The 13,835-nt window shown below is 41.3% G+C and overlaps 1 protein-coding gene across 5 annotated transcripts in view; it reads right to left on the bottom strand.

The window, feature by feature from the left end:
* The window catches only part of DNMBP (dynamin binding protein), a 145,182-nt gene that overhangs the window by 60,534 nt on the left and 70,813 nt on the right, over positions 1–13,835 (bottom strand). The window lies entirely within an intron of this gene.

The following is a 13,835-nucleotide window of genomic DNA, read 5'->3' as shown; positions in this document are numbered from 1 at the left end:
GTCCTAAAAACAAGTAGCTGGCCCATTTTATGAGGACAAATCAGTGTCTACAACCTCCTTGGGAAAGAGGTTGAAAGAGGTGCTGTTCTTAAAAAGAACTGCTTGGTTAAGAATCTGCCAGCCAATGCAGAGGACACGGGTTCGAGCCCTGGTCTAGGAAGATCCCACATGCTGGGGAGCAACTAAGCCCGTGCACCACAACTACTGAGCCTGAGCTCTAGAGCCTGCAAGCCACAACTACTGGGCCCGTGTGCCACAACTACTGAAGCCTGCGTGCCGCAACAAGAGAAGCCACCACAGTGAGAAGCCCGCACACTGAAATGAAGAGTAGCCCGCTTGACACAACTAGAGAAAGCCCGCGTGCAGCAACAAAGACCCAACACAGCCATAAATAAATAAATAAATAAAAACTGCTTTCACTTAGTCAGGTATAAAACCCGTTTCATGAACTTAGCAGCAGAAATACCAAGCTGGAAGTTACAAATACTGATACAGCACATTAAAAAGAATATTATGGGGAACATAATAATGCCAACTAAGGGAAAGACAAAAATTAGGTAGGAATTATCTGTCTGAGATCTGGGTGACTGTAGGGCCTACCTTATTCCAGTTACTGTGATGGTGGATTAGTATTAGCATGTAATAAAATATGTAAAAATTGTTTAGATTCTCCCTATCAAAACATTAATGAAGGGGACTTCCTTGGTGGCTCAGTGGTTAAGAATCCACCTGCCAATGCAGGGGACACGGGTTAGAGCCCTGGTCCGGGAAGATCCCACATGTCGCGGAGCAACTAAGCCCGTGGGTCACAACTACTGAGCCTGCGCTCTAGGGCCCGCAAGCCACAACTACTGAGCCCACGTGCCTAGAGCCTGTGCTCCCTAACAAGAGAAGCCACTGCAATGAGAAGCCCGCACACCGCAACAAAGACCCAACGCAGCCAAAAATAAATAAATAAATAAATTTATAAAAAAACAACAGCTGGGCCTCCCTGGTGGCGCAGTGGTTGAGAGTCCGCCTGCCGATGCAGGGGATACGGGTTCGTGCCCCGGTCTGGGAGGATCCCATATGCCGCGGAGCGGCTGGGCCCGTGAGCCATGGCCTCTGGGCCTGCGCGTCCGGAGCCTGTGCTCCGCAACGGGAGAGGCCACAACAGTGAGAGGCCCGCATACCGCAAAAAGAAAAAAAAAAAAAAAAAAAAAAAAAAAAACAACAGCCACCACCAAAAAAACATTAATGAAGGCTCACAAGCAAGTTTTGTTACTTCAAATGTCCTGGAAGATACAAATGTCCTATAAGTAGAAAGTTCTTTAATAGTATTTTCAATGAAAAAAACCTCTATAGAACCACACCACATGATCTAAGAATGAAAACAAATATGTATTTTGTCATTAGCTTTTACAAATACCTGTTACTTAGATACATATGAGGAGAGAACTATTATCTTATACATAAGATGAGATGGCATTTGTTCATTTAAAATGAATGTTAAATGCTAAAATAAACAACTGAGAAAATTTCAACAGTGAAACAATCTCCACCGTTTATTTCAAATTCCTAAGATCCACTTTAAAAAATGACAAATTTGGTAAGTAAACATACTGGCAAGTCTGAGTATGATTACAAAAATATTTTTACCCAGATCTAAGAAGCAAAAACACAAGTGTTCAAACTACTTACGGAAAACTAGGCTTTCACGGCAAATTTTAGTCTCCAAAAACCTTCCCCACTGCTCCTTCTCTAAGAATTTAGGAATTCCAATGTTTAAAAAGTGTAACCCAGATTCTGGTTTCTAAAAACCACTCTTCAGTAAAAGGAACCAGAATTCTTCATGTGCAAAGGGCATGGAGCCAACTTGAAGTAGCTCCCACTGGCCAAATCTGTACATTTGAGTATCAAAATAACTAAGCACAGCAAAGCATTGTAATCCATTGACTAAAATAAGAATCCACGAGCTCTTATTGATAGTATATAAGTATATAAATAAATGGGGGAGAAGAGAAAGCTCTTTCTTATGGCAGAATGTCAGCTAATAAATATAGAACAATGGAATTAGAAAAATCAGTATTTTGCAATCATCGGAATAAAATTTGGTTCAGGCACAAACCATCAGTGAATGATTCTGGTGTTGGTGGTAGGGTTTTGATGATGATTGGGATGTCTACATAGTTTTGAACTAGTTATTATAAATTATTTATTACAAAAATGAAAAAGTGACTCTAGAGTTGAGAAGTGGGTTACACCATAACCTAGTAATCAAAATTAACACGACCATTTAGGGACAAATAGACATCATGTGCTTCCAAATGTCATGTCTAGAAATAACACAATATCCCTATATAGAATTCCAGTCAAAGATGCATAATCTGAAATGAATCTTGAGGAAACATCAGACAAACCTAGGGGTTTGCATCCTTCATAATGTCCATCATAGGGGGCTCACCTGGTGGCGCAGTGGTTGAGAGTCTGCCTGCCAGTGCAGGGGACACGGGTTTGAGCCCTGGTCTGGGAAGATCCCACATGCCGCGGAGCAACTAGGCCTGTGGGCCATGGCCGCTGAGCCTGCGCATCTGGAGCCTGTGCTCCGCAACGAGAGGCCGCGACAGTGAGAGGCCCGCACACCGCGATGAAGAGTGGTCCCCGCTCGCCGCAACTAGAGAAGGCCCTCGCACAGAAACAAACACCCAACACAGCCAAATAAATAAATAAATAAATTTATTAAAAAAAAAAAAGTCATGGGCCTCCCTGGTGGCGCAGTGGTTGAGAGTCCGCCTGCCGATGCAGGGGATACGGGTTCGTGCCCCGGTCCGGGAGGATCCCATATGCCGCGGAGCGGCTGGGCCCGTGAGCCGTGGCCGCTGAGCCTGCGCGTCCGGAGCCTGGGCTCCGCAACGGGAGAGGCCGCAGCAGTGAGAGGCCCGTATACCGCAAAAAAAAAAAAAAAAAAAAGTCATGTCATAAAAGACAGAGGAAACCTGAGGAGCAATTCCCAATTAAAGGTAACTGAAGGACTTCCCTGGTGGTCCAGTGGTTAAGACTCCAAGCTTTCACTGCAGGAGGTGTGGATCCCATCCCTGGTTGGGGAACTAAGATACCACATGCACACGGAGCAGCCAGGGGGAAAAGAAAAAAAAAAGGAAGAAAGAAAGAAGAAAAGATAACTGAAGAGATGACAAATAAATGAAATGTGTGATCCTGAACTCAATCCTGATCTGGGGAAAAACTGCTACAAAGGACATTAATAGGACAAGCTGACGAAATTGGAATATAGACTATAGATTGGGTGTATGATTAAACCAATTAAAAATTTCCTGAAATGGACAGCTACATGTGGAAGAATGAAATTCGAACATTCTCTAACACCATATACAAAAATAACTCAAAATGGATTAAAGACCTAAATGTAAGACTAGATACTATAAAACTCTTAGAGGAAAACACAGGCAGAACACTCTGACATAAATTGCAGCAAAATTTTTTTGGATCCATCTCCTAAAGTAAAGGAAATAAAAGCAAAAATAAACGGGACCTAATTAAACTTAAAAGCTTTCCCACAACAAAGGAAATCACTGACAAAATGAAAAGACAACCTACTGAAAGGAGAAAATATTTGCAAATGATATGACCGACAAGGGATTAATATCCAACATATATAAACAGTTCATACAACTCAACATCAAAAAAAACAAACAACGCAGGACTTCCCTGGTGATGCAGTGGAGAAGACTGCGCTCCCAATGCAGGGGGCCCGGGTTCGATCCCTGGTCAGGGAACTAGATCCCATATGCATGTCACAACAAAGAGTTCGCATGCCACAGCTAAGGAGCCTGACGGTGCAACCAAATAAATAAATAAATATTTTAAAAAACCCCAAAAAACGCCATTTCAAAATGGGCAGAAGAACTGAATAGACATTTTTCCGAAGAGGAAATGCAGATGGCCAACAGGCATGTGAAAAGATGCTTAACATCACTAATCACAGGGAAATGCAAATCAAAACCACAATGAGATATTAACTCATGCCTGTCAGAATGGCTATGATCAAAAAGAACACAAATAACAAATGTTGGCAAGGATGTGGAGAAAAGGGAACCCTCCTACACTGTTGGTGGGAATGTAAACTGGTGTAGCCACTGTGGAAAACGGTATGGAGGTTTCTCAAAAAACTAAAAACAGAACTACCATATGACCCACCAATTCCACTCCTGGGTATATATCTGAAAAAAACAAAAACACTAATTCAAAAAGATATATGCACCCCAGTGCTCATAGCAGCATTATTTACAATAGCTAAGACATGGAAGCAACCTAAGTGTCCATCAACAGATGAATGGATAAAGAAGATGTGGTGTGTATACATATACACACACACAATGGAATACTACTCAGCCATAAAAAAAGAACGAACCTTTGCCATTTGCAGTAACACTGATAGACTTGGAGGGCATCATGCAAAGTGAAATAAGTCAGACAAAGACAAATACTGTATAATATCATTTAAAAGTGGAATCTTTTTCTTTGGCCGCTCCATGCGGCACATGGGAGCTTAGCTCCCTGACCAGGGATTGAACCTGCACTCCCTGCATTGGAATCTCTGAGTCTTAACCACTGGACTGCCAGGGAAGTCCCTTATATGTGGAATCTAAACAATATAACAAACTAGTGAATATAACAAAAGAAGCAGACTCACAGATATAGAGAACAAACTAGTGGTTACCAGTGTGGGTGGGGAGGGGCAATAAAAGGGTGGGGGAGTGGGAGGCACAAACTGCTGGGTATAGGATAGGCTCAAGGATGTACTGTACAACACGGAGAATACAGCCAATATTTTCGAATTACTGTAAATAGAAAGTAACCTTTAAAAATTGTATTAAAATTTTTTTAAATAAAAAAAATTCCTGAAATGGCACATCTATTGTGGTCATGTATGAAAATATCCATATTACACACTGGCACTTACTAAGGGGCATGATATATGCAACCTAGTCTCAAACAGTAAAGAAAAAAAGTGTGTGTGTGTGTGTGTGTGTGTGTGTGTGTAGAGAGAGGGAGAAAGTGAGCGAGAGAGAAAATGAAAACAAAAATATGGCATAATGTTAAATACTGGCAAATGTGAATAAACGAGGATCTGTGTACCACTGCAATTTTCTATAAATTTGATATTATTCAAAATAAAACTTAAAAAGACATAATTAGAAAATTTCTTTATTTTTTTGGTAGAATGACAAAATTTCAAGCATAACTCTTATTTCATCAGAAATTAAGTAAATTATGATTAAATTAATTATAGTGTACAAAAAATTGATTTTCAATGGCCTTATTTTAAATTTTCTTCGTGATTTCAAAGCTACAGAATTTCAGTCCCAAATATGGTTTCAGAAGCAGTAAGTTGAGAAGAGAAATTCACCTTAAACACAGGACTAAAAAGCTCTGGAAAGGGAGAACACTCACTGAATTCCTACCACGTGCTGGGCGCTTTACGTGTTATGTCCCTGAACTCATTTAATATTCACATCAAAACTCTGAAGTAGTATTATTATTCCCATTTAACAGATAAGAAAACTTAGGCTTTGAGAGACTGACTAACTTGTCCCAGCCTATGTAGTGAGTAAATGGCAGTTCTGGAATTTGAATCTAAATATATTTAAATCCAAATCCTGTATTTAAATCCACTTAATCCTGCACCATTCTGCCTCTCTAGCCGGGAATCTCCATTTACAAAGGTCAGGGCCTATTTGCTGCACATCTTAAAAATTCCCTGGAAACTATTATCTCTCAGGAATCAAAGTTCTATTAATTATAATACTTGAAAGCATAAAATACCAGCAAGCACTCATCAATTAGAAGTCAGCAACTTACAACCTAAGAGACTCAATTAGATTTTTATTTATATTTAAAAAGAGAAAAAGAAATGGTAACAATTCTTCTAAAATATCAGCATGCTATTTTTTTCCCCTGCAGGTGGATTTATAAACTCTGGAACAGGCTTTTAAAAACAAAAAGGAAAACAGTTTAGCTCAATCAAAAATCCCTGTGGGGTGTTTTTGCTAAATTGTAGTTTCCTGGGCACCACCCCTGAGATTGATTCAGCAAACCTGGGTGGATCTGCAGTTTTAACAAAATGCTAGGTGCTTCTGAAGATGCAGGTGACCTCCAGGCTCCACACACACATGAATTAATACTCAAGGATTAAATCAAACTAGGAATACCTGGCTTGAAATAGCTGCAAATGTAAAACTGTTTTTTCCATTATTCCAAATATAGCCTAGGGGAAGAAAAATGATCTACAATTTTACTATCTGGGACACCAAAGTGAGAGAGTGGGCCCCTCACCCTGAAAGCCTTTGAATCCCGCACTCCCCCACTCTTTAACTGGGGGAACCCTGAGAAAGTCCATTTTCACCTCTGGGCCTCAAAGTCCTCATACGTACAATGAGGATAATAATACCTGTTTTGCAGAACTGTTGAGCAAATTAAACAAGGTAATTACTCAACACAAGTTACTTCTCCCACAACGGGCCAGAAAATGCCACCTGTACCAGGTTAAGGTAAAATGCACCGAAGAGAAATGGTTCAGATACCATAAAATTCCACTTTTCTGTAAGAACAATAAAATCTGGGGATGTGGAAGCACATGGAGGAAACTGAGGCCCAGTGCCAGCCTAACAATAAAAGTTGCAGACTAGCCCCACTTATTCCTAGGTCGGCCTGGGAGGCGTTAGGAGATGGGGCTGACTGCACAAACTCACTACTGTGATAAAGCAATTAGGGATAGGTTGTTTTTTTTCTTTTGTCCCACCCCATCCCCTCCCCCGCAAAGTCCCCATTCCACTCCTTCTCAAGATATCCTCACTCCCTCAGGTTAGTGCATGGTCCCAGGCTCATACCTCAGTGTTCCTAGGAAGCGATTCAGTTAACCTGCAGCTTCCCACAACTCTACCAACCACATTCCAAAGCAGAGTTAAAGAGAAAAGCCGCTCACTCTTCCTTTGCCTTTGAAAGCTGGCTCCGTCTTTGCTGGGGAAAATCTTTGAACCCCGGCGAGGTCCCAAGCGGCACTTGAATGAGGCGGCTAACTGTTCTACCTGCTTTTGTGAGGCTCCAGCAACCCCAGAATGTACCTGCAGCGCCAAAATTCTGGTGCAAATGTTCCCACGGGTGGAAGGGCTGGCAGGCAGAGTAGAATCTTCCCAGAGCTCTGGAATGCTCCACAACCCCCTAAAATCCTTTGAATAGGGTAGGCATTTCCCCCAGGCTTTCCCATATTTACATATGAATCGTCCCGAGTCCTCCGGGCTATCACAACAGGGCCTGTTCTAAAGGATGGAGCTGGAATCCTCCACTTCCTGGACTGAGATGCAGAAGAGTGGGCCCAGCTCTGCTCAGACTCAACGCCTTTTCCCTATTAGCTTTCCTTTCCTAGTCCTAAAACAGCCATAACTCCACTTCAGGAGGTTTCTTTTTAGGTTTGTTTTTTTTTTATGTATTTATTTTATTTTTGGCTGCATTGGGTCTTTGTTGCTGTGTGCGGGCTTTCTCTAGTGGCAGTGAGCAGGGGCTCACTCTTCCTTGCGGTGCACGGGCTTCTCAATGACGTGACTTCTCTTGTTGCAGAGCACGGGCTCTAGGTGCACGGGCTTCAGTAGTTGTGGCAGGCGGGCTCAGTAGTTGTGGCTCGTGGGCTCTAGAGCGCAGGCTCAGTAGTTGTGGCGCACAGGCTTAGTTGCTCCGCTGCATGTGGGATCTTCCCAGACCAGGGCTCGAACCCATGTCCCCTGCATTGGCATGTGGATTTTTAACCACTGCGCCACCATGGAAGCCCACTTCAGGAGTTTTTAATCACGAGTTTTATCTCTTTTTCCTACCCCTTGCTACATGTTGTGTTTTTCTGGATACTCTTTTCAGGGAAGCAGTCTTATGATAAGAGGCAAAGATGTAAAGGGGCAGCATTTGTCTACTTTTCTGCCCTTAGGACCTCTCATTCGGCAGGCAGTCCCTCTCCCTGGCCAGGCACAGGCCTCACTTTCCCCCGGGGCTTGCTACTCTAGGTACCTTACCCTAAAGCCATCAGAATGCAGATCTTACCTGGCTGGTCCCAGGACAGCAAGAACGGCACAGAGTAATTCACTGGAATTGGGAGCCATGCTCACAGCTCACAAACATTTACATTTTAAAAGAAAGCGAGGAAGAGAAAGTTGCCGAACAACATGCCATTTTTGTTTAAAAAAAGAAGGTGGAAGAAGAGGAGGAGAGAGAAGAAAAGGGAGAGAAAACATGCAAAAGCCTCTACATATTTCCATATACACACATATAATACGTAAGTGCACAGAAAAAGGTCTGGGAAGAGAATACACTAAACTTGTCAGAGAGTTTTGCCTCAGAGAGGGAAATGGGATTTGGGATGGAAGGATCAATGGGGACTTGAGCTGAATCAGTACTTTTTAATCTCACAAGAATCTATTAATGTATTGCCAGTAATTTAAGATAAACTGTCATACTAGCCAAGATTCATCTCTACTAGTGAAATTTTAAGCAATCTGAGAGAAGAACTTTTGGTAAAGAGCCATCCCACTGCTACTAGGGTGGCACCATTGACTCCTGAGGCTTTACTGGATGGTGCCTAACTCCCGGGTTGTTGCTTCCCTCCACCATCAAATGGAGCTCTTTTTAACTTTAAATTTTACCACATATTTATATGGCACTTACTCTATGTGTCAAGCATTGTTCAGGCACTTTACAAATACTGGCTTATTTAATCCTCATCACAATCCTACTATCGTCCCCATCTCACTACTGATGAATGAAGAGAAATTCAGTAACTGGCCAAGTATGTGGAAGATGTGAGCCCACACTGGCTCCAGAGCCTGCAATTGCTACTCTGCCTCTAGTGCTTTTTCCAGGCAGGCAAATCTTGGGAACTGTGACCTGGAAATCTACTTGTGGGTTTTGGTGACTACCTGGTAGCTAATGATAAAATGATGTGATTTTAAAGCACACTTAACCTCTGTATAGCCACAGGTCACCCACCATTAAGACTGTGAACAATTATGTATTTAATCACATATACATATGTTCACGTCATTATAGCTGTAAAACCCTACTCAGTATAATGTAAATAATCCCCCAGACAGAATCAAATCTAGCAGTGTCAAACACAGTAAATACTCAATAGTATTCCAGACAATTTATGGCAGAAATTATGTGCAAGTGAAGGGATGTTTATCAGTGCATAAGGAAAATTTAGAAACCACCAAAATTTCTCCCCAAAGGAGCCTGTTAAATAAATTGTTATGTATCTGTATAATAGAATACTATTACAGCCACTGAGATACGGATTTATATTCATTAATACAGAACATTGTCTCATGTGTGTTGTTAAATGGAAAAAGGTTACAAAAGAGTTTGTGAAAGAATTGCAATTTTGTTAAAAAGGGAAAAATATTTTCAATGCACATATTTGAAAATGAAAAAGCCTTGGTGACAAAATTCTGACTTTTTTCTTTTCTTTTCAACTTACTGTATTTTCTAGTTTTTCTCTAGTGAACATATAATATTGACATGACAAATAATAAGGTGGAAAAAAGAACATTTGCTAAACAACAAGAATACTCTACTACTCAGTCCTCTCTCAATTACCCTGTTATTTCCCTTTCAAATTCTTTCCTCACTTTTTTATAATCTGAGATTTCTTTCCTGACCTAATCCCTTCAAACTGCTGAAGAAAATGGGTAATAAAACACTTGAAATAACAATTTGCTAGTCTAATAAGAAAAGCAAAAAAAAAAAAAAAATCCCACCTGCTTAGCAATCTGTCTAGAAAACTGAGAGGAAGCGATCTTTGTAAATTTGTTCATATTCCCACCAGGCCAAGTAGGAGGATCATTAAGTCCTGGTTTTCCATGTGACCACATCACTGCAGCTGTCCCACCTAGCCCCACCACTTCTTCTCCTTCAGCACCTATGTTACTTGTATTTGGAGAAAGTTTATCCTGCTCAATGTTAAACTTTCAGCACTGTGGTCCCTGGCTTTTCTGCAGGACTCATAGCAGACTTTTCCCGGATCACCAGACTTCAGGGAAGAAATCTATTATATTTTGGTCCTAAATCTCAACAGTAACTGAAAAAACTTTCCCTGTGCCTTTTGCTCAGTGACTGCCTTGCCTATTTTGGCAAGTAGCCTCCATTCAGCACAATCCCTGCTGGGAGGGTTTCCACGTCTGGAAACCTAGCTCAAAGCTTCCCATTTCCCCCTTCTCCTACCAGGGCCTACCCAGGCCTCTAAAAGAAGAGCAAACAAGAGTCAAGTGCCCAGAGTACAAGAGTCTGTAACTTCTTATGCTGCCAGGATAGCGAAATTAACACTAGATCCTCTGAAACACCATTTTTGAACACTCACCAAATCCTAGAAAGGTGTGCTGTTAGGGTGCTTAAAACTATGAAGTTATTATTATTGTTGAATCTTTAGGCAGCAGAAGTGAAATAATCAAGAAGGCAAAGATAGTTTTTGTAAAATAATAATTAGAAATAAACCATCACTGTTTAATAAGCAAATTTTGATTACAATCAGCCAATAAAACTTTACATGAAAGCTTTATTTTCAGACACACTTCTGATGTTTTATTTACCAGGTCTCTTGAAGGAAGGTATTATTGCTCTCATTTTACAAATGAGAGCAGAAAGCAATTAAATGACTTGCCTGAGACCACGCAGCTAATAACTATTCAAAACTAGCATCTCAAACCGGTGCTTTCCATCAAATGTCAAGGCCTGTTCTGGGTTGCATGGCTTTTTGATATGAGTGTGGCTGTTTCCTGCACTGTATTTCCATTTTTGATAATAACATTACAGTGATGTCTCAAATTTTGCTCATTAACAGGACCCTCTGGTTATTTTTCTACCCTACTCTAGAAAACCAGATTTTCTTCAGCTTCTATTAGATAGTTTACTTTCATTCCTTCCACTTGTTCTCACAACATTTTATGTATCTTTTAGAACTGTGTACAAAACAAAACCCAGTTGATCTGAGTTATAATCCTGTTCAAAGTTTTAATTACAAAAATATATGAAAATAGGGCTTCCCTGGTGGCGCAGTGGTTGAGAGTCCGCCTGCCGATGCAGAGGACACGGGTTCGTGCCCCGGTCTGGGAAGATCCCACATACCGTGGAGTGGCTGGGCCCGTGAGCCATGGCCGCTGAGCCTGCGCGCCCGGAGCCTGTGCTCCGCAACGGGAGAGGCCACAGCAGTGAGAGGCCCACGTACCACAAAAAAAAAAAAAAAAAAAATGAAAATATTGAATAGAGAGCTACCAAGCAGACTCCTAGGAGATGGGGCAAAGTACAGAAAGCTGAAAAGCCCTCTAAAGCTTTCTTCCCTCTCAGGCAAGTCACTTCATTTGTCTGGTCCTCAGGAACAGCAAACCAAGTGGGGTGAAACTAGGTGGTCTTAGACATAAATTCATGAAACAAAACAATAATACAAAATAGAATGAACTTAGGCATTATGTATTTTGGTTACATTAATTTAAAAGGGTGAACACAGTCTTTCAAAATAAGGATTCTTTCCAAGTGTGATCCAATATATTTATGGTAGAATCTGATTAAGCCTAGGATATCAGTTAGTACTATCTTATTTTCTAGCTGAAACCTGGGGGAAAAAACAAAACCTCAATATGAGGGAACATAAATTGGGTTTTCCGCGGGACCCCAGTCATTCATGCTGTACAGGCTTCAGTGAGCTCTCGGCATCCCAATAGTCACTCTGTTCCCCTATATCTCCCCTGGCTTGCACTTCTAGGGACATATGTGGAGCTGCTTCTAGATCTTGAGAGGGCAGCAGGCTCAGTGAATTAAGGTCCTCAGACTACAAGTCAGAAGATCCGGGATCTAGCCCTGCGCCCATCTTACCTGAAATGTTACACAACCTCTCTGGGCTGTTGTTTCCAGGTGTGTATAACAGAGTAGTTGAGCCTCTTTGGTTACTTCCAGGCTCTAAAATCTTATGTACTTTCCTACTCTGTTACTTCACTTACTCCTCTTGGTTTGGTATAACTACACTAGTCTCTAACTAGCTCCACAAGGAGTGTCACTTAGTGTGTCACTTAGTGACTAACCTGGGCAGTTAGTCACTTCCTCTCCCCAGGTCTGCGCTATTACGGAACATAGCACAACATATTTTAAGTATTTGTTTCCTTATTATTCCTTGAACATAACAAGCTCAGCTTGTCTCTGTGCTTTTCTGCTTACCTACTGTCCTTTTAGCCCAGTTAGATGAAGGCTTCTCTAGTCCTTGGATTTCTCTTCTCTCTAAACTTTGCTTCTTGAGTAACAACACAAAATAATACTTACTATTTATCTTTTGATGTACACGTTCTGTGCCCTCAAATAGAATATTTCACTGGATAACAAATATTCATTGAGTACCTACTATACACTATGTAAGGGTCTGGAAACACCACCTTCACTGCCATCATGGAGATTAGAGTCTACTCACCTTTTCTGCATACCTAATCTGTACCTAATCTACAGTAGGTAACACAGCAACCAGCACTTAAGAGAAGGCACCAATTATTATTATTATTTAGAGTGCCCTACACATTGTTCTGCATGATTGTAATGAAAAACACTATGCAAAGATTTTAAAAAATCATTAAATATCCTAATTTTTGTTTGTCTTAAGTAGTTAGCTGCCATACCTATGACACTGGGGTAAATAAGGTTTCAATCTTCCCCTGAGGGGCGGAGGGTGGAGAGCAGAGGAAACTGAATTCCATATCTCCAAATCACTGAGGAAAGGACTAGAGGAATTCTACAATAATTTTTGTCTAAGTATTGCTGTGAGGTCAATGGTAAGTGGAAGCATCTCCATATTTCAGTAGATGCTAAGATGCACACTTTTTCATATTTTAACATTTCAGAAATGGAAATGTGTTTTCCAATCAACAGCATGTTAATTAAAGTCTTCTAGGGACTTCCCTGGTGGTCCAGTGGATAAGACTCCATGCTCCCAATGCAGGTAGCCAGGGTTCTATCCCTGTTTGGGGAACTAGATCCTGCATGCACGCCACAACTAAGAGCCCACATGACGCAACTAAGGGCCCACATGCTGCAAGTAAAAATCCTGCATGCCACAAGGAAGATCCCGTGTGCCACAACTAAGAAGCCCACGTGCTGCAACTAAGACCCGGGGCAGCTAAAAAAAAAATTAATTAATTAATTAATTATTTTAAAAAAGAAACTAGTTAAAAAAATAAAGTCTTCTAATTAGAAGTCTTTTTTTAATTTTAAAATTTTTATTTATTTATTTTTATTTAAAAAAATTTTTTTTTCATTTTTGGCCATGCCACTCGGCTTGTCCCCAGCCACGGACCAGGGATTGAACTTGGGCCCTTGGCAGTGAGAGCACTGAGTCCTAACCACTGGAACACTGGGGAATTCCCTCTTCTTTCTTTCTAATGCTACATCAATTATTCAGTGTCTTACAATAGACGGTGTTTTAGATTCAATGAAATGCAATATATTTCATCTGTTTGCCACACCATGGAATGAGGTCCGTGATGTAGAATCTAGCCCTGCTCCCTGCTGTGTGGCCATGTACACAAACGGGTGTCTTCCCACCAGAAATGACTTGCATTGCACTGTCACACCCCTGTGACCTGACAGCCTGATGTTTACACAGTTCGGGCACTTTCTGGTTTCTCAGGAAATATCAAATTGGAAAACTCTGTGTTGTTAGGGCGGGAGTGTCAAGTTTCTGAGCTCCCAGCCCAACATTCCTTTGAAGGCTGGGCCTGCCATGGCACTGCAAGTTAGCTGCTTGGATTCACCCCCCTCCCACT

This window comes from Mesoplodon bidens (genome assembly GCF_964165515.1).
Source record: "Mesoplodon bidens genome assembly, chromosome: 1".
Taxonomy (NCBI): Eukaryota; Metazoa; Chordata; class Mammalia; order Artiodactyla; family Ziphiidae; genus Mesoplodon; species Mesoplodon bidens.
The sequence above is the reverse complement of the archived record's forward strand: the minus strand, read 5'-3'. Positions and strand labels throughout refer to the sequence as shown.